This window comes from Castor canadensis, chromosome 1 (assembly GCF_047511655.1).
Source record: "Castor canadensis chromosome 1, mCasCan1.hap1v2, whole genome shotgun sequence".
Lineage (NCBI taxonomy): Eukaryota > Metazoa > Chordata > Mammalia > Rodentia > Castoridae > Castor > Castor canadensis.
In genome coordinates this window covers 143195547-143215247 of record NC_133386.1, presented here as the reverse complement: position 1 = coordinate 143215247, position 19701 = coordinate 143195547, and the positions used below count along the sequence as shown (strand labels likewise).

The window sequence follows — 19701 nt, the reverse complement described above, 5'->3', positions numbered from 1 at the left end:
TATTGAAATTGATCTTGTTTTGGGGTAGTTTACAAAAACAGGTAGTTTTCTCAAAAAAGGCTAAATCTATTATTATATATCTTAATAATTTTTATACAGAGAGTTGGGGAAAGAGAGGGACTAAAGCTTTATTTGATAAGATGATTGTAGTTACTCATGTCAGCCAGAAGGACACCTTTGTTTGGCAGTGTTATTGTTTTTGTCTCTGCTGAAACATTGTCATGGAAAAGTATATTGTTTTTATTTCACTTCATTACCCTGGACATAAAGTGACTGATGAAATTCATTATGTCAAGATGATAATGGTAGACCAGACAGTTCTTAAAACCCGTTTTTCTTGTAAGAAAGCCAGTCACCATGATTGTTTGCTTATTCAGGCAAGACACAGTATATATTCTTTCTGTGATATTCCCAAATAATGTTTCCATTTTTCTTGGCAGTTTTTACTATGCCACCTTCTAATCTCATTCTAAAGGAAGTTGATTTAGAAAGCTTTCTTAATTTCTGTAGGTCTAAAATTAAAACTTGATTGCATATTTATAAGTGGTTAATATTACCCATGGAAATAGCACATAACTTCTTGAAGGAATGAATTATAAATAAACATATCTGATCACAAAACTTGAAATAAATACTTGATGTTAACCCTTGGTAATCCTAAGTAGAATTAGTCTATGTTGCAGGAGTTTTTCCTCCTACTCCTTCAGGTATGTTTTACTCTCTATAAATGCCTCTTGAATTCACTCACAGGTATAATTCTCTGACCACAGATTGTGCAAGTCTCTAGCATTATCCTTTTGCCTTTTTCACAATCTTACTTGTTTTGACATGTCAGTGTGGAGTAGTGATGTATGCTGACAACATGTTGACCTGTTAAAGATGCATAACTCAGATTTTGGAAAACAGACAAGTAATAAACTTTTTCAGTAATGTTTCCCTGATGCCATAGAGTACAATAGGCAACAATATCCAGGAAAATAATGTTATGCATTAATAAGTCCATTGATATTTTACTTTCCAGTTCTGGTTGACTGTCATGACCACCTTTTACTAATCTCTCCGTACAATGGCTGACCCATAGTGTCTCTATTACATCACAGGCTTATTGATGGCTCCCTTGTCAGGAAAACTTCTGATCAGAATCATCTTCTTTATGCATCCACAGTGCCCTTTTATAAAGGTTGCGGTTTTCCTTACTTCTCCATCCTTGGCTGCCACATATATTGTGTGATTCTATTCCTACCCTTCTTTGTTTCCATCGTCAATTTCTGTTTTATAATTATTGTTGTACTGTGGGTACACTGTGACATTCACCAAAGTTCTTAAACTATATCATAGTTGAATTCAGCCCTTCCATGATTCTCCTTTATCATCTTTCCTCCCATTCCTGGATTAGTTTCAACATGTTTCGTTTATCCATTTTTATTACTATCCTTCTAACATGAGAACTTTTGACCAGGAATTAAAATGAATAATTACCTGTTGAACAAAAGCACTCTGTCTCCTCCCTCAAATCTTCATGAAGCTTACAATTAGATGGGAATTCAGACATTGATTAACTAGCTACACAAAGTATCATGTACAATAAGAGGGTCCTGGGAGAGAATATTACAAGAAAATGCACTATGTTCAGTAAAAGCTTTTCTGAGAATGAGTCACTAAGTTATAGCCTGCCAGATTGATAAGAGGAAGATGCTGGTTCCTCATTTCTATTTCTCATACCTATTTTGGGATGCCCCCAACGGGTTCATTTCTGTTTTTAGAGAAGACTCCTTCAACAGGCACATTTCCACATTTAGAGATATGACTTTCCCTTTTTTTATCTTACAAGGCCCTATCTGTCTTAATCTTAATGTATTCTTTGATTTCTTATAATCTCAAATTCATTGTGTATTTGTGATTTCCTGTCTTCCTTACCACTTAGAAAGATGTCATATTTCCTATTATTAATACTTTTTTAGTCTCTTCAAAGGGCTATTCCTTCTAGATTATTATCAAGAACCCAGTCATCCTTGGTTCCCCTTGTTTAGAAATGTAAATTTAGATCAATTACATTAGTAAAATATATAAGAAGTAATATAGAGTGAGAAGGAGTAAATTGGGAGGAAATCTTTGGGGTGCTGATTATGATGTAACTATAGCACAAAAAACTGAATAAAGGACTAGATCCTTGGCTTAGGAATTGGCTCAATGGGTAGAGTGCCTGCCTTCAAAGTGCAAGGTACTGAGTTCACACCCCACTACCACCAAAAAGGAAAAAAAGCAGAAGGACTAAATTCTTGAGCCTAAACAAATGTGCAGGGAATAAGTACCTTTATTTATGCCTTAGCAACACAAAAGCTCAGGAGTGGATAACTGTGACACAGAAGCTTCGTGTTGAGGATGAGGCATCTGTTTCTAATTCAGACATGAAACAAAAGAATTTTATTCAGTAACTATAATCTGTTCTGTTTTCCTCCTGTGGCTGATCTGAATAGCATTTTATATTGCATGATTATTTCGACAATCGTTCTTTTTCTTATGACAGGACGATGATGATAGTAGTGATCATGATATCCTTGATTTCTCACTCCGGAACAAAATCTGATATGATATGAGTTATGGGATCCTAAGATGTTGCTGAGAGGAACAAGGGAAATAAATGCGGAACATGATGGGTTAGTTCTACAAACCTGTGTCAATATCTCTGAAACATAATAATGTGTATCCATGATCAATTGTGTTGCATCGAATTTGTAAAAATCAATAACCTGATAAGGCAAAGTCTTTGCTCCAAAGAACAAAACAAATGTCTTTATCTACTGATGACAAAATAAAAAAGTGATAACACAAATTTTGAAGAAGCAAAAAAGTACATTTTGATGAAAGTTATCCACAGGAGGTTAAAGTTGAGAGATGGCAATGTGAAGGAAATAAAAGTCTACTGGTTATACGTGGAAGCTACCTAGAGGCATATATAAGACTCATATATCGAGTTAAATTAATTATCTTTAAAGGATGCTCTGAAACCTACAATTATCAGTTACATATCAAAGTGTTCATGTTCTCACAATTTATAAGTAAATATTTCTAAAAAGAGCCCAATGTAGAATCCTGTGTCAACTGGCAAGGTTTATATCAACTAGGCTTGGTTTATACCATAATTAAAGTTAATTTAGATTATCTAGTCCAATGTTCATTTAGTCAGTGTCATTCATTTACTGATGAATATTCACCTTCACTTCACATGTGTAGCAATGAGAAGTAAAAGAAAAGGGAACTATGAAGGAAAACATATTTCTTCTGCACTCTAAGAGAAAATGTTCTAGTTACATGTTTTTCTTCTAATTCATTAATTGCAGTATTGGTGAGGTATTGTGAAGTCCTATCTAGATTTCTTCAAATAAATGTGACCGTGAAATGTTGCCATTATGTCCTCAAACAGTAGTTCTTGTATTTGTTCTTGTTGTTAGGAATCCCATTAGTGGAAAATATGCGTCTCTGACCTGGCTTCCTGTTTGGTACAGTGTATCTTACTGTCCCCCTGGAGAATGTCACCATTCTCTCCATGATCAACACTGAGCACAGCCTTCACCAACCCATGTTTTACTTACAGGTTAGTTGACTCTGACTGATTTGGGCCTTTCCACTGCAACCATACCCAACATGCTGGGCATATTCTACTTCGGCCTCAGTGAGATTGCCTTTAGTGAGTCCTTAGCTCAAATGTTTTTCATTCACATGTTTATAGGCATTGAAATGTTAATGCTTGTAGCCATGGCTTTTGATCGCTATGTTTCCATTTGCCATCCTGTACTATGCAACATAATCCTCACCAGCAGAACGATTTGAATTATAGTTGGAGTAAGAATGTTGAAAAATTTTGTTTTGGTTTTTTCCACTTATATTTCTCTTTCTAAGACTTTCATTCTGTGAACATAATTTTATACCCCATTCCTACTGTGAACACATGAACACTGCTAGTCTGGTATGTATCAGTATAAAGGTCAATATTTTATTTGGATTAATCCTTATTTCTATGATACTTTTGGATGTTACTTTGATTTCTATCTCCTATGTGAAGATTCTCTATGCTGTCTTCAAATTCCCAAACTGGGAGGCCAGCCTCAAAGCTCTCAATACCTGTGGTTTTCATGTGTGTGTGATCTTAGCTTTCTTCCTTTTCAGCCTTTTTCTCATTTCTGACTCATCGAATTGGCCTCAATATTCACACTATATCCACACCCTCCTGGCTAACTTATACATGATCATCTCCCACCCCCAACTCTCTTACACCACAGAGTAAGAATCAAGCAGATCTAGGTTTGGGTGGTGATAGTCTTCTTTTTTTAAGGAAGTTTGTGAACATTTGATTTGGAGACAGTCTTCCAGTCTTTTTCCTTTGTAATCCTAAAAACAGGGAAACTTACATGTCACTAAGCTTACATGGAATAAATGCTTTACAGAATTTAATGTTAAATTGAACTTTAGGGGTTTTTTGATGGTACTATGGTTTGAACTCAGAGTTTTGTGCTTGCTAGGCAGGTGATACACCATTTGAATGTTGCTTCCAGCCCTGAACACAAAATTTTTTTTATATGCAGTATCAAACTGAAGATAATGTTACATAGCAAATATTTGTTCCTAAAATAACTAAAAATATTGGTACATAAATAGGTACAATTTATTTCCATAATGAATATTAAAATCATGTTCCAGGGATAAAATCTTCTGGAACTCAAGTACTATTATGTAGCATTTCTGAACAGAATTCATTAATTCTGGTATAGGAATTTGATGCTGCCAAGGACTATCATAGCTGCAATGAATTGACTAGACAATACTGCAAGATGTGGGTCCAGGAGTCTCAGGCAAAGAAATCAAACACAACTCTATATTCTTGCATGAAGAGTTATCTCCCATCATTATGTAACCATAGGGAAAAAACGATCAGTAAAGCACCATAGGCATCATTTCATTATCCATTTTTACAACTTTTAAAATAGCATCTGCAGCAATTACTGAGGGTCAAATATCTAAAGGAATCTTTGGATGTAAATTAGTTCAAAGTAAGGTACAATGGAGAAAGAAAGAGATACAGTATGTAAACATGGAGAAATCAAAAACTTCCAGGTGTAGCTACGGGGATGCCTCACTTGCACAGAATGAGCTTTGTCTTTGTAGTGAACTACCAAAACATGTGCATATATCTTTGTCTCAGCTAAATGAAGGACTAAGTTTATTGAGATCTTTTAAAGCTTCCTTTTTGAATAACTTTACTGAGTCTTTTTACTTTCATCTAATTACTTGAAGGCCTAAATAGAATAAAAGTTGAAGTCCATTTCCAAGAAAGAATGAATTCTGTCAATTTCGAAGTATGTCTATTTGAATTATGCATTCCACAAACAGCAAAAAAAAAAAAAAAAAACCCAAAACAACAACAACAACAAAAAAACCCCACACAAGCTAGGCTCAGGGATACTAGAGGTCCATTGTGAGAGAGACTTGACTTAAACCTCTACTAGTCATCTGATCTCCACAAATCCCTACTCTGACAATATGGGCTTCTTCAAAAAATTTTGGTTGTATTGGGGTTTGAACTCAGGGCCTTGTAGTTGCTGGGGAGATACTCTATTACTTGAGCCACACCCCCAGAAAAAAATTTTGTCTTGTTTTTAAAACACACCAGTAAGAAAATGAAAAATACAATTCCTAGCCTGGAATAAAATACTTGCAACAAGTATCAGACAATGGATTTGTATCTGAACTATACAAAGGACATTTATAAGTCAATAATAAAAGACAAAGACCCTAACTGAAAAAATAAAGATAAAATTTTAATAGATATTTCATAAAAAGATAAATAAACAACTAATAAGTGCATGAAAAGGTGATCTTTGGGAAAATGAAAATTGAAATTATGAGATTTCATTTCACACCTATTAAAAAGGCTAAAATGCAATGATCCCCTTTTACATAAAAAAGCCTTCTTTAATATTGGTAGGCCATTGACTATAAGATATAAAAAGATCTATATTCGTATTTTAAATATTTTAATCTAATATTTAAATATAAATGTATCTACTGAACATTCCCAGAGGGTTTCTATTTCATCTGTAAGGATATTTGGACAGCCAGGCTAAAATGCCCTATTTGAAATCATTAATATAATCTTTATTTCCTTACTCATTGTACCTGGGAATTAGGCTTTTACCATGCATAGCTACTTATTTGTCTGCTTTGTGTAGTTGTCTAAAGCCAAATATATAACTAAAATAAATAGAAAACAGAACGTATATCACTCAATAGGAGGAAACAGAAATAACTGTTATTAATATTTTACATATCATTCATTGAATAGTAACAATTTTAAAAGGATAATGCAAGCACCAAAAATGCTCACCAAACAAGATATATATATATATATATAAATCTCCGTATATTTATATATATATAAATCACGTATATATATATATATAAATCTCCCTCACCTCAGTGACTTCTGTTTCTCTGGTTCCCATTCTCAGAGACCACCTCTGATATTAACTGTCTATCAAGAGTTATTAAAGCATATTTATCCATCCTTCATCAGCTACCTATCACCTTATTTTACTGATATTTGACATATTGTTAAATTTTTCCCAATGTCTGCTCTTCTAAATCTTTGCCAACAGAAATGATAAAATGTCACCTAGGCTCAAAGAGGTAATTTCGTGTCACTAAGGGGGCATTTGACAGTCACTGAACATAGGGAATTCAGCACCCAGCAAGTAATCTGATCTGTAGCAAGCAGCCATGAAGGTAGGGCACACAATTGTTCTGTACCTGGACCATATCCTGGCACAATTAGCACTGACATTTAAATGGATGAATGTGTGGATGGCTGGCTGAGGACTAGTCTGCATAATATGTAATATAAATTGGAAATTACAAATGGAGACTTTGGTTGCATCAAGGATTCTAAAGTAAGTTTAAGGAATAATTGAGAAGTCTTATCAAATGTAATATGGGTAGGAGGTTGATTGATTCTCTAAAGGTTAGCTCACATAAATAGAGTTAGCCTCCTGCATAGCTCCATAAAAATTGGATACAGATGAATATTTAAGGCAATTAGTTTTGGTAAAATTATAAGGTAAGAGATAAAGTTACGGATGTATCATGTTGTGTAAATTGGAAGTGAAATGTTTGGATCTCAGTGGGGAAGGGCATAAGATCCTCCAACTCTGAATGCTGAGGTTATAGAAAGAATTAGGGTCTAGTTTCTGCCTTGCAGACCATCTGGAGCTTCAGATCAGACATTTAGGCATTTAAATTTCTGCTACGCTTTTTTTTTTTCTTGTTCTCCTTTCTTATTTGTTCTCAGGTAACTTTAGGGGATCTCTTAGCCCATGTCAATAAAAATCCAGAAAGATTTCCAATTACTTCACACTTGTCACTTTGTTTTCTTCTTTGACCTACTTAGGTGTGTATCTTAAGACCTGGAATGTTCATCTCTTTTGGTCTGAACTAGATATGATGTTTGGGTCATACGATATCCATATTTTTTTAAAGCAATTACAGTAGTGTGGTATTGACACATCAATAGAAATGTAGATGAGCTAGTCTAGAAACAGATCCACCTACATAGTAAAACCTGATTTACAATAAAAGTATTATGTCATTGCAATGTGAAAAAGATGGACTTTCAAAACAATTGGTGCTGAGTCACCTAAATAATTCATAGAGAAAATTAATTACCATTATTTCACACAAGATATTAAAATAAATTCTAGATGGACATAGACCAAAAGTAAAGGTAAAGTAATATATAATGTTGAAAGCAACATAAGATAATATAATATCATCATGGCATTGGATTAGTCAAAGATTTCTTCAATAGGACACAAAAACACTAACTTTAATGGAAATATTGATTAGTGGACTTTATTGAAAATGAAGTTTTGAATTCCTTAAATTCACAAATTAATGAAAAAGTAATCAAGATAGCTGGTGAAAATGTACGAGACATATATCTGAGAAAAGACACATTAACAGATGATACAAATTGCTTTCATACATAAGCACGGTAGCTCACACTGCAATCCCAGCTACTTGAGAGGCTTTGGAAAGGTCACAACTGGTGGTAAACTTGGGCAAAAAGGTAGCAAAACTCTGTCTCAGGAAACAAGCTGGGGTAATGATGCACATTTGTAATCCCACCTATGCAAAAGACATAGGTAGGAATATTGTGGTCCTAGGCTGGCCTAGGCAAAAGGTATAAGACCTTATCTGAAAAAAATAAAAAAGAACTGGGGGTGTGGCACAAGTGGTAGACTATTTGCATAGCAAGTGTGAGATTTTGAGCTCAAACACCTGTATTGCCAAAAAAAATTGCTTCTTATAATATTTTTTTATTATTATTTTATTATTCATATGTGCATACAAGGCTTGGGTCATTTCTCCCCCCTGCCCCCACACCCTCCCATACCACCCACTCTGTCCCCTCCCTCTACCCCCCACCTCCTCAATACCCAGCAAAAACTATTTTGCCCTTATTTCTAATATTGTTGTAGACAGAGTATAAGCAATAATAGGAAGAAACAAGGGTTTTTGCTGGTTGAGATAAGGATAGCTATACAAGGATTTGACTCACATTAATTTCCTGTGCGTGTGTGTTACCTTCTAGGTTAATTCTTTTTGATCTTACCTTTTCTCTAGTTCCTGGTCCCCTTTTCCTGTTGGCCTCAGTTGCTTTTAAGGTATCTGCTTTAGTTTCTCTGCATTAAGGGCAACAAATGCTAGCTAATTTTTTAGGTGTCTTACCTATCCTCACCACTCCCTTGTGTGCTCTCGCTTTTATCATGTGCTCAAAGTCCAATCCCCTTGTTGTGTTTGCCCTTGATCTAATGTCCACATATGAGGGAGAACATATGGTTTTTGGTCTTTTGGGCCAGGCTAACCTCACTCAGGATGATGTTCTCTAATTCCATCCATTTACCAGCGAATTGCAATATTTCATTCTTCTTCATGGCTGCATAAAATTCCATTGTGTATAGATAGCACATTTTCTTAATCCATTCATCAGTGGTGGGGCATCTTGGCTGTTTCCATAACTTGGCTATTGTGAATAGTGCCGCAATAAACATGGATGTGCAGGTGCCTCTGGAGTAACCTGTGTCACAGTCTTTTTGGTATATCCCAAAGAGTGGTATTGCTGGATCAAATGGTAGATCAATGTCTAGCTTTTTAAGTAGCCTCCAAATTTTTTTCCAGAGTGGTTGTACTAGTTTACATTCCCACCAACAGTGTAAGAGGGTTCCTTTTTCCCTGCATCCTCACCAACACCTGTTGTTGGTGGTGTTGCTAATGATGGCTATTCTAACAGGGGTGAGGTGGAATCTGAGTGTGGTTTTAATTTGCATTTCCTTTATTGCTAGAGATGGTGAGCATTTTTTCATGTGTTTTTTGGCCATTTGAGTTTCTTCTTTTGAGAAAGTTCTGTTTAGTTCACTTGCCCATTCTTTATTAGTTCATTAGTTTTGGGAGAATTTAGTTTTTAAGTTCCCTATATATTCTGGTTATCAGTCCTTTGTCTGATGTGTACCTGGCAAATATTTTCTCCCACTCTGTGGGTGTTCTGTTCAGTTTAGAGACCATTTCTTTTGATGAACAGAAGTTTTTTAGTTTTATGAGGTCCCATTTATCTATGCCATCTCTTAGTTATTGTGCTGCTGCGGTTTCATTGAGAAAGTTCTTACCTATACCTACTAACTCCAGAGGATTTCCTACTCTTTTCTGTATCAACTTTAGAGTTTGTGGTCTGATATTAAGATCCTTGATCCATTTTGAGTTAATATTGGTATAAGGTGATATACATGGATCTAGTTTCAGTTTTTTGCAGACTGCTAACCAGTTTTCCCAGCAGTTTTTGTTGAAGAGGCTGCTATTTCTCCATCGTATATTTTTAGCTCCTTTGTCAAAGACAAGCTGGTTATAGTTGTGTGGCTATAACTGGGTCCTCTATTCTGTTCCACTGGTCTTCATGTCAGTTTTTGTGCCAGTACCATGCTGTTTTTATTGTTATTGGTTTGTAATATAGTTTGAAGTCAGGTATTGTGATACCTCCTGCATTGTTCTTTTGGCTGAGAATTGCCTTGGCTATTCATGGCCTCTTGTGTTTCCATATAAATTTAACGGTAGATTTTTCAATCTCTTTAATGAATGTCATTGGAATTTTGATGGGAATTGCATTAAACATGTAGATTACTTTTGGGAGTATCGATATTTTTACTATGTTGATTTTACCAATCCATGAGCATGGGAGATCTCTCCACTTTCTATAGTCTTCCTCAATCTCTTTCTTCAGAAGTGTATAGTTTTCCTTGTAGAGGTCTTTCACATCTTTTGTTAGGTTTACATCTAGGTATTTGATTTTTTTTGAGGCTATTGTAAATGGAATTGTTTTCATACATTCTTTTTCAGTTTGCTCATTGTTAGTGTATAGAAATGCTAATGATTTTTCTATGTTGATTTTATATCCTGCTACCTTGCTATAGCTATTGATGATGTCTAGAAGCTTCTGAGTAGAGTTTTTTGGGTCTTTAAGGTATAGGATCATATCATCTGCAAATAGGGATATTTTGACAGTTTCTTTACCTATTTGTATTCCTTTTATTCCTTCTTCTTGCCTAATTGCTCTGGCTAGAAATTCCAGTACTATGTTGAATAGGAGTGGAGATAGTGGGCATCCTTGTCTGGTTCCTGATTTTAGAGGGAATGGTTTCAGTTTTTCTCCATTAAGTATAATGCTGGCTGTAGGTTTGTCACATAAAGCTTTTATAATGTTGAGGTACTTTCCTTCTATTCTTAGTTTTTTTAGAGCTTTTATCATGAAATGGCATTGGATCTTATCAAAAGCTTTTTCAGCATCTATTGAGATGATCACGTGGTTTTTGTCTTTGCTTCTGTTAATGTGGTTTATTACGTTTATTGATTTTTGTATGTTGAACCACCCCTCCATTCCTGGGATGAAGCCTACTTGGTCGTGGTGAATAATCTTTTTGATGTGTTGTTGAATTTGGTTTGCCATTATTTTGTTGAGGATTTTTGCATCAATGTTCATTAAGGAGATTGGCCTATTGCTCTCCTTTTTGGAGGTTTCTTTGACTGGTTTTGAGATAAGTGTAATACTGGCTTCATAAAATGTGTTTGGCAGTTTTCCTTCCCTTTCTATTTGGTGGAACAGTTTAAGGAGGGTTGGTATCTGTTCTTCTTTAAAGGTCTGATAGAATTCAGGTAGATTGTGTTTTAATTTTCATTGACTTCCAGGAACTTTTTAATTTCCTCTTTTATTTCATCAATGATCCATTGTTCATTAAGTAATGAGTTATTTAGTTTCCAGCCGTTTGCATGTTTTTTGTCTTTACTTTTGTTGTTGAGTTCTACTTTTACTGCATTGTGATCAGATAGTATGCACGGTATTATTTCTACTTTATTGTATTTGCTGAGGCTTGCTTTATGCCCTAGGATATGATCTATTTTGGAGAAGGTTCCATGGGCTGCTGAGAAGCATGTATATTGTGTAGAAGTTGGATGAAATGTTCTATAGACATCAACTAGGTCCATTTGATCTATTGTATATTTTAGATCTTGGATTTCTTAATTGATTTTTTTTGGATGACCTATCTATTGATGATAATGGGGTGTTAAAGTCTCCCACAACCACTGTGTTGGCATTTATATATGCTTTTAGGTCTTTCAGGGTATGTTTGATGAAATTGGGTGCTTTGACATTGGGTGCATACAGGTTGATGATTATTATTTCCTTTTGGTCTATTTCCCCTTTTATTAGTATGGAATGTCCTTCTTTACCTAGTTTGATCAATGTAGGTTTGAAGTCTACTTTGTCAGAGATAAGTATTGCTACTCCTGCCTGTTTTCGGGGGCCATTGGCTTCATAAATCTTCCAGCCTTTCATCCTAAGCCTATGCTTATTTCTGTCTGTGAGATGGGTCTCCTGTAAGCAACAAATTGTTGGATCTTCCCTTTTAATCCATTTCGTCAAGTGGTGCCTTTTGATGGGTGAATTAAGTCTGTTAACATTAAGCGTTAGTACTGATAGGTATGTGGTGATTCCTATCATTTAATTGTCTTAGTTGTTTGAAGGTTCGATTGTGTGTACCTAAGTTGAGGTTACTCTCTACTGTCTTGCTTTTTCTTTTCCTGTGGTTTGGTGCTGCCTGTCTTTTCATGGTTAAGTTGGGTTTCACTTTCTGTGTGCAGAATCCCTTGCAGAATCTTCTGTAGTGGTGGCTTTGTGGTCACATATTGTTTTAGTTTCTGCTTATCATGGAAGACTTTTATTGCTCCATCTATTTGAATGATAGTTTTGCTGGGTAGAGCATCCTGGGGTTGAAGTTATTTTCATTCAGTGCCCGGAAGATCTCACCCCACGCTCTTCTTCCTTTTAAGGTTTCTGTTGAGAAGTCTGCTGTGATTTTGATGGGTTTACCTTTGTATGTTACTTGTTTTTTCTCTCTTACAGCCTTGAATATTCTTTCCCTAGTTTCTGAACTTGTTTTTCTAGTGATGATATGTCATGGGGTAGTTCTATTTTGATCTGCTCTGTTTGGTGTCCTGGAGGAGTCTTGCATCTGTATGGGAATATCTTTCTCTAGATTTGGGAAATTTTCCATTATTATTTCTTGAATATATTACACATTCCCTTCGCTTGCACCTCTTCTCCTTCTTCAATGCCCATGATTCTCAAGTTGGGTCTTTTGATGAAGTCAGTGCATTCTTGCATTTTCATTTCACAGGTTTTTAGTTGTTTAATTAGTAGTTCTTCAGTTTTTCCTTTAATTACCATTTCATCTTCAAGTTCTTGATTCTGTCTTCTGTTTGTTCTATTCTGCTGGATTGGCCTTCTGTTTTGTTTTGCAGTTCTGTTTCACTCTTTTTTCTGAAGTTTTCCATATCCTGGGTGGCTTACTCTTTAATGTTGTCTATTTTTGTCCTGAGTTCATTTATCTGTTTATTCATTGTGTTCTCTGTTTCACTTTGGTGTTTATACAGTTCTTCTATGGTTTCCTTTATTTCTTCTTTTGCTTTTTCAAATTCTCCATTTTTGTTGTCTTGGAATTTCTTGAGTGTATACTGTACATTTTGGTTGGCCCTATCCAGTATCATCTCTATAAAATTCTCATTGAGAACCTGTAGTATGTCTTCTTTTAAATTATTCTTGTGGGCTTCATTGGGTCCTTTGGCGTAGTTTGTCTTCATTTTGTTGGAGTCTGGATCTGAATATCTGTTTTCTTTGTTCCCCTCCATTTCCTGTACTAATTTTTTGCTGTGGGGAAACTGGTTTCCCTGTTTTTTCTGTCTTCCCCTCATTGTTTTTGGTATTGTTACTGTCCCTGTATTGTGTGCAATTAAGTGTTTTCTAGCTTGTAATAATAACATTGGTGTTATTTAGAATGGAAGGGTGAGCAGAGATGGAAAGCAAGAAGTTAAAGAAAAGGGAAAAACAAATAAACAGACAAGAAGGAGAAAACAGAACAAGGAATCAGACAAGAAAGTTTCAAAAGTATAAACAGGGAGCATTAGTGTACTAATCGACAGTAAGCTGAACAGGCATTAGAGAGACAGAGAGAGGATTAAAAATAAAAAATAAACAAAAAAGATAAGAATAAAAATAAAAAATAGGTAAATGAAAGAAATATCTATATATAAAAATAAAATAAAATGAAAACTAGAAAATTAAAAAAAAAAACCAAACAACCAAAAAACCTCCAAGTTCAAATGCAATGAAGTTTCAGTCTTAATAATTTTTGTCCCTCTCAGTCCCCAATCCTGGAGATGGTGCCTCAGATGTTGTTCTATAGTTGTCTCATCAAAGGGGATGCTTAAAGTAGACCAAAACTACACACACACACACACACAAAAACCCCCACCAATTGTCTCAAGACAAATGCAGTATAGTTTCAGTAAGTTTTTCAGCATACACGTGTAATTTGGTTGTTCTCTCATCAAAGGTAGGGAGAAAAAGAGAAAAAAAAAAGAGTCTGTAGACAGTTCTGAGAATGGTATCTGCGGCTGTGGCTTGCCTGCCTGCTGCTGTCAGCCTGCTGTTGCTGGAGGCGTTATTTACGCAGATCTCTGGGGTGAGCTTAGCACTCACCTGGCCCTGCAGGCTTTGTTTACTCAGAGTTCCCCTGTGTGTGAGCCTCTGCTACAAGCTTTCCCCTTTCCAAGCACACTGGGAAAGGTGACGCTGCACCTGCATTCTCAGGCCTGCATTTTTATTTACAGTTCATGTGGAAAGTGGGTCTTCCCTCCTCTCCTGTGGAGTTTCCCTCCCTCTGCCACTCTCACAAGCTTTCCTGCTCTTGGTTGCTGGGTGTGTGCCCCTGCTCCCGCTGGAGCCTCTCCTGCCCACCTGGCTTGTTTATTTACAGTTCTGGGAAGGATTCCCTTCCCCCAATCTTTGGTTCTCAGTGTGCCCCACCTTCTTTCCCGCATGTCTTTCTTTTTTTTATTGCTTATTAGTCAGTGGAGGTCAGTCTGTCCATGGGGCTATGCTGCTTTGGCCCAGGGTTGTCTGTGGGAGTACAACAGCACCGCGAAGCTCACCTTATCCATGTCTTCCCAAGCTGTCTGGGCGTGGGTGACTGGCAGCCTGGGGGCCCTCTTTGTTTCTCCGTTTAACGTGAAGTGGAAATTCTCTGCACCAGCTGCAGGTGTGGAGGGGTGAAAGTTTTTCCTCTTCTCAGTGATTTTGCCTGCAAAGTGTGTCTCCCACGTCTCTCCAAGATTTCACTATAGGAGGCTCGCTTTCTGCTTCCTCCCTCTAGCCGCCATCTTGGATTCCCCCCTCTTATAATTTTGTATGAGAAAGACAGATGACTCAACTCTAAAGCAATGATCACAAATTGCAAATGGTGTCCACTAATGAGGACATACAAATGAGCAATAGCTATAGTTCTCGTAATAGCATCAGTAATCAAGGAAATGCATACTAAAACCACAGCACAATAGTATTCAACTCAGCAAATGTCACCAAATAAACCAACATCCATTCCCCAAATTCCCTCAAACTAATAATGCTGACAAGGATGTATAGTGATCGCAATTCTTGTACACAATTGGTGAAACTGTAAATAGTATACAAGTTAGAAAACTCTTTGACACTTTCAACTAAGGCTGAAATTTTACTCTCTTATCACCCAGCAACCACTTTCAGGGGTAGAAATTGACTGTAAATGACTCCCTAACAACATCTACAGAAATATTCATAGCAACTTTATTCATAATATTAACAAAGTGGATAAATCTCAAGTATGTCTCCAGAATAGACATCTGAATTTAGTATATTTATAGAATGGAATAAAATGAAAAGCAACAAATTTCAGCCATATGCAATCATGAATTAATCTCACAAACATAATTTTTAGCAAAAAACATCACAAAATGCACATATGATTTAATACAATTAATATGAAATTCACAAATATCCATAGTAATTGGATCAGAAAAATTATGAACTTTGGGAGTTATTGGCTGTTAGGGACATGAAGACCTATTCTGTGTTGACAGTAATGCCACATATTTTGGTCTGGGTAGTGATCACATAGGTTTATGGCTGTCCATAAAATGTGCACACCACTAGGCTAATATTCCTTGTAGGGTACTTCCCAATAGAAATAGTTTGGTCACACCAAATCAGCATATCAGTACCATTCTGGCAGCCCAATATCTAGTAATCTCATGGAGTAAAGAGTGACCATCCAGTAGAGTGAACCTGAATTTTCGGCCACTATCCTAAAATCAAGATCAGCCAATAGGCCCTTGGACAACTGCATAGGCTCAGGTCCAGGAGCAACTTGAAGCATCTGTGTGACTACATGAATGAGGGTAGAGGTTTGTAAAGTTTACCAAAGGATAAGGGCCCTAAAAGAGAGAAAAGGGATGGAGACTCTTGAGTTTGAGGATGGGTCTGAGTCACTAGAAGAAGACTTAAGATATTCCAAAGTGCAGGACTTTGCATTGTTTTACATTTGTAAAAATCCGATGAGCTGTATATGTAAGATTCTTTCACTTTGCTTGTATGTGTTATACTTGAATTTTTGGAAAATAAGAATGTCCATTATTAAGCCCTTCCTATATCAGTAATAAGATAAAATGAATAAATACAAACCAAATATGTGTCATTGACCATAACATATAAAAGGGGGCATGTTACTGAGACCCATCTGATAAACCGTAAGAAGCACAATTTGGAAAAGGCTGAGCATTACAAGATGCTTAGCAAATGATGAATGAATGAATCACTAAATTTCATGAATCTGAGAGTAATTACTGTTATAAATCTGAGAGCATTAGATTTGACTTTGAAAAATACAATCTATATGTATAAGTTACCCATTTGGGGATGTCCATTCCCAGAGACTCTACCACTAAGCTTCACCTTTACTTGAGCAGCATTAAACCCTTGAAAGATGTTGTCTTTATTTACAATAACAGAAGCAAAATAATATAATTGGGCATGCATGATATAGCCTGGAGAAATTATGAGTAAAAACATTGATAATGCATGTAAATGGCACTGAAATATAGTGGCTGTGGACAGATAAATAGGTTTACCTAAGCAGAACACCAGAGTGATTCATGTAAAGAGGCTAGAAATTCTTCCATTTATCATCAAGTGCAGGTTAGAAAAAGCAATATGGAAAGCTGAGTACTCAGAGAAGAATGGAAGTATAAGAAAAACAATAGGAAGAATAGCAAAGAGCCAAATCCTTTACTGTTATATGTGACATGAAAAACAGCATGGTCCACTCTCTCAAAATTCTTCCAAAATTAATTAAATGTATGACTCATCTGTAGTCAGTTTTCATGATATTATGTGGGAAACCATCTATCTATCTAGGTGGGCAACCTTCAGGGAATCTGAAAGACTAACATTTACTTATTAGTTTAACCACTTACTTCAAGGGGTGACATCTATTTGTCATGCCAATTTAATCAAAAACTCAGGCCATTTAAAACCATAAGACTGAGAGTATAGTGACTAACATATTTGAAGATGACAATTGAGGGTAGATGATGAAGAATGGACTCATGGTCTCCCTGTGGTGCAGTTTATATTCAGGGTATGTATATCATTAGCAATTCTTCATTGAATTCTTCACAGTGAGCAGGCACTGAGTAAATGTAATTTGTGTTTCCAGTAGATTAATGTTCTCAGACTCTGTGGAAAATATAAGGCATGTGATGTAACAACAAGATAAAGTTCAAGCTGTATTATAAGAGTGGTGCAACAAGAGTAAAAATACAATAAACAAGTGATAAAATGCACCACAAAATTTAGTTCTCTCCATTCCCTCTTAGGGATTTTTTTTCCTACAAGAGCTGTTTTCATTGATTTGTGCGATGCTCTGGTTGGCATCTTTGAAAAGAAAGAAATAAAATTTGGGTTTCAGATTTAAAAAAAAAGATAAATATTTGGATATCATAATGATAAAGGGACATCTTCCCAAATCCTTTAACTGGTGTTTAGTGAAGCTCACAATTAGAAATCAACGTCTGATTTGGTGACTAAGTCAGGATCCTGGGAAGAGTTTTTAGTATATGATTCTCTCCTGGTCTCAGTAGAATCAATTCTAACCTCATTGGGATCGAGTATAATTTTGTAGTGCTCAATGTCCTTATCTTCTAGATGGTTCACACTGTCCCTTAACATTCTCAGCATGCCATATAAGAAACGATAAGTATTTGATTACCAATTCTGTTGACAGTCATGGAGAGGTCTCTTAAATCCCAGTTTTCTCTTTTCCCCATAAAGCAGGATTGGGAATACAACAAATGTCACATTAGTCCACTTAATCAGGAAAGTTTGCCTGTTAGTTCAATAAACTCATTTAGCTCCCTTAGAAGTTACAAACTTTATGATGGTTGAAGATGAGTAAATCAGAGTAAAGTGGTTATAAGTACCATACATTTTAAGCTTCTCTATGTTCAAAGTTGATGAGGATAACTAGTACTTCAGCAATAGTACACTATTTAAGCATGATTCTCCATCTCTCAGGATGGGAGTCAGAGATTCACTTATTTCATCTGTTATGGCATGCAGATATAAAGTCATTTTGTCATGTGTTCCATGCATTTGATTTTCTAAATTGTAATTATTTCCACAAAATAGAATGTTCTTTGTTCTTTCATATCTAGTTACTAGTTAAGTTTGTCTCTTAATAGAACCTGTTATCTCTTGATCAACTCCCTCCAAAGCCACTAAATATAACCATAGATTATTATCTGTGTTTAGAGTAATATCTTCAGAGGGTTGCCACTGGGGAATCGCACACATTAGAAAACAAATCACCACAAACATTGTAGATCCTCCTCCCCATCCCAGTCTTGAATTTGAACATTTCTGTTAATTCAAGCAGACTGTTCTTACCTCTAAAGTGGCTCTTTGGTCTCTGCTTCCCTCTACTGGCTTGGTTCACTTCTGGAAGGCACACAGATGACTACCAGATGCATAGCTCACTGAATCAAAGTACAAGACAGTACTATTTGAGTTTTGTAATATCACTAGGTAAATGGCTCATTGAATTCTTCACAATGAGCAAGCACTGAGCAAACACAACTTGTCTTTGTTTCAGCCTTTCCAGTGGATTCATGTTCCCAGATTATGTAGAAAATATAAGGCATGATAGAACAAATAAAGCCTGGATATCTTAATGATAAAGGGACATCTTTACCAATGCTTTAATTGGTGTTCAATGTAGTTTACAGTCAAAATTCAATGCCAATTAGACAGACTATTGGAAGAACACCACTGGAAGACATTGATGAGGAAAAGGGCAGTATCAGTAGTGTATATTCTCTCCTTTTCTCTCTCTATTTTCTCTCTCTATTTTTTAGAATAGTGTAAAAGTATTTTGGGGGGCAAATGTCAATCTTTTGAAGGAGAGTCCTTGAATCACTTAAAGTCAATCATTTTCCACAGAGTTGTGTTGAAGGATGACTATATATCTAGGAGGTCTGTGTAGAGTTAACTCTTAATTTTCATTAATATTCTAATTTCAGAAGACATCTAACACTCCTTTAATGATCTACCATATCTAAATTATTGACTCAGAAAAACTCCTCACAACTTTTATCTATTCAACCATCTAATAAATATTTCTCTTTTTTTTTTTTTGACAGTACTGCTGTTTGAACTCAGGGTCTCATGCTTGCTCTAGGTAGGTGTTCTACCACTTGAGCCACTCAACCAGTACTCTTTTTTGTGTTGAGTATTTTTGAGAGAGGGTCTCACAAACTATTTGCCCAGAGTTGGCTTTGATCTGCGATCCTGCTCTCTGCCTCCCAAGTAGCTAGAATTACAGGCATGAGCCCTGACTCTAATGAATATTTCTTTCACACCAATTATGTTGGAATTATTTCAAGTGATACAAAATAATGATCCTACCCTAGTGATTTGTTAACTATTGGCCAAATTTTTAACTGAGTACTACATAAAATTAATAATTGTATATCAATAACATGATGCTAAGTAGCTTTTTTAACAAATGAAAAATCTTGAATACATTCTCTCTAAAAGAAATCAGTAGAGTTAATAAGCATTTTGTCGAGGAAGGGAACTTGGAGAATTGAAGTCAGAAGTAGGAAAAAAAGACCACTCTGTGATGGACTTTTAAAATTAATGGACATATTATATTACCTTTTCAAACAATTGTT

General features: G+C 35.8%; 1 pseudogene; it reads left to right on the top strand.

Moving 5' to 3' along the window:
• The first annotated feature begins 296 nt into the window (after positions 1–296).
• LOC109679638 (olfactory receptor 52E4-like) lies at positions 297–4302 on the top strand (annotated as a pseudogene).
• Positions 4303–19701: the final 15399 nt, after the last annotated feature.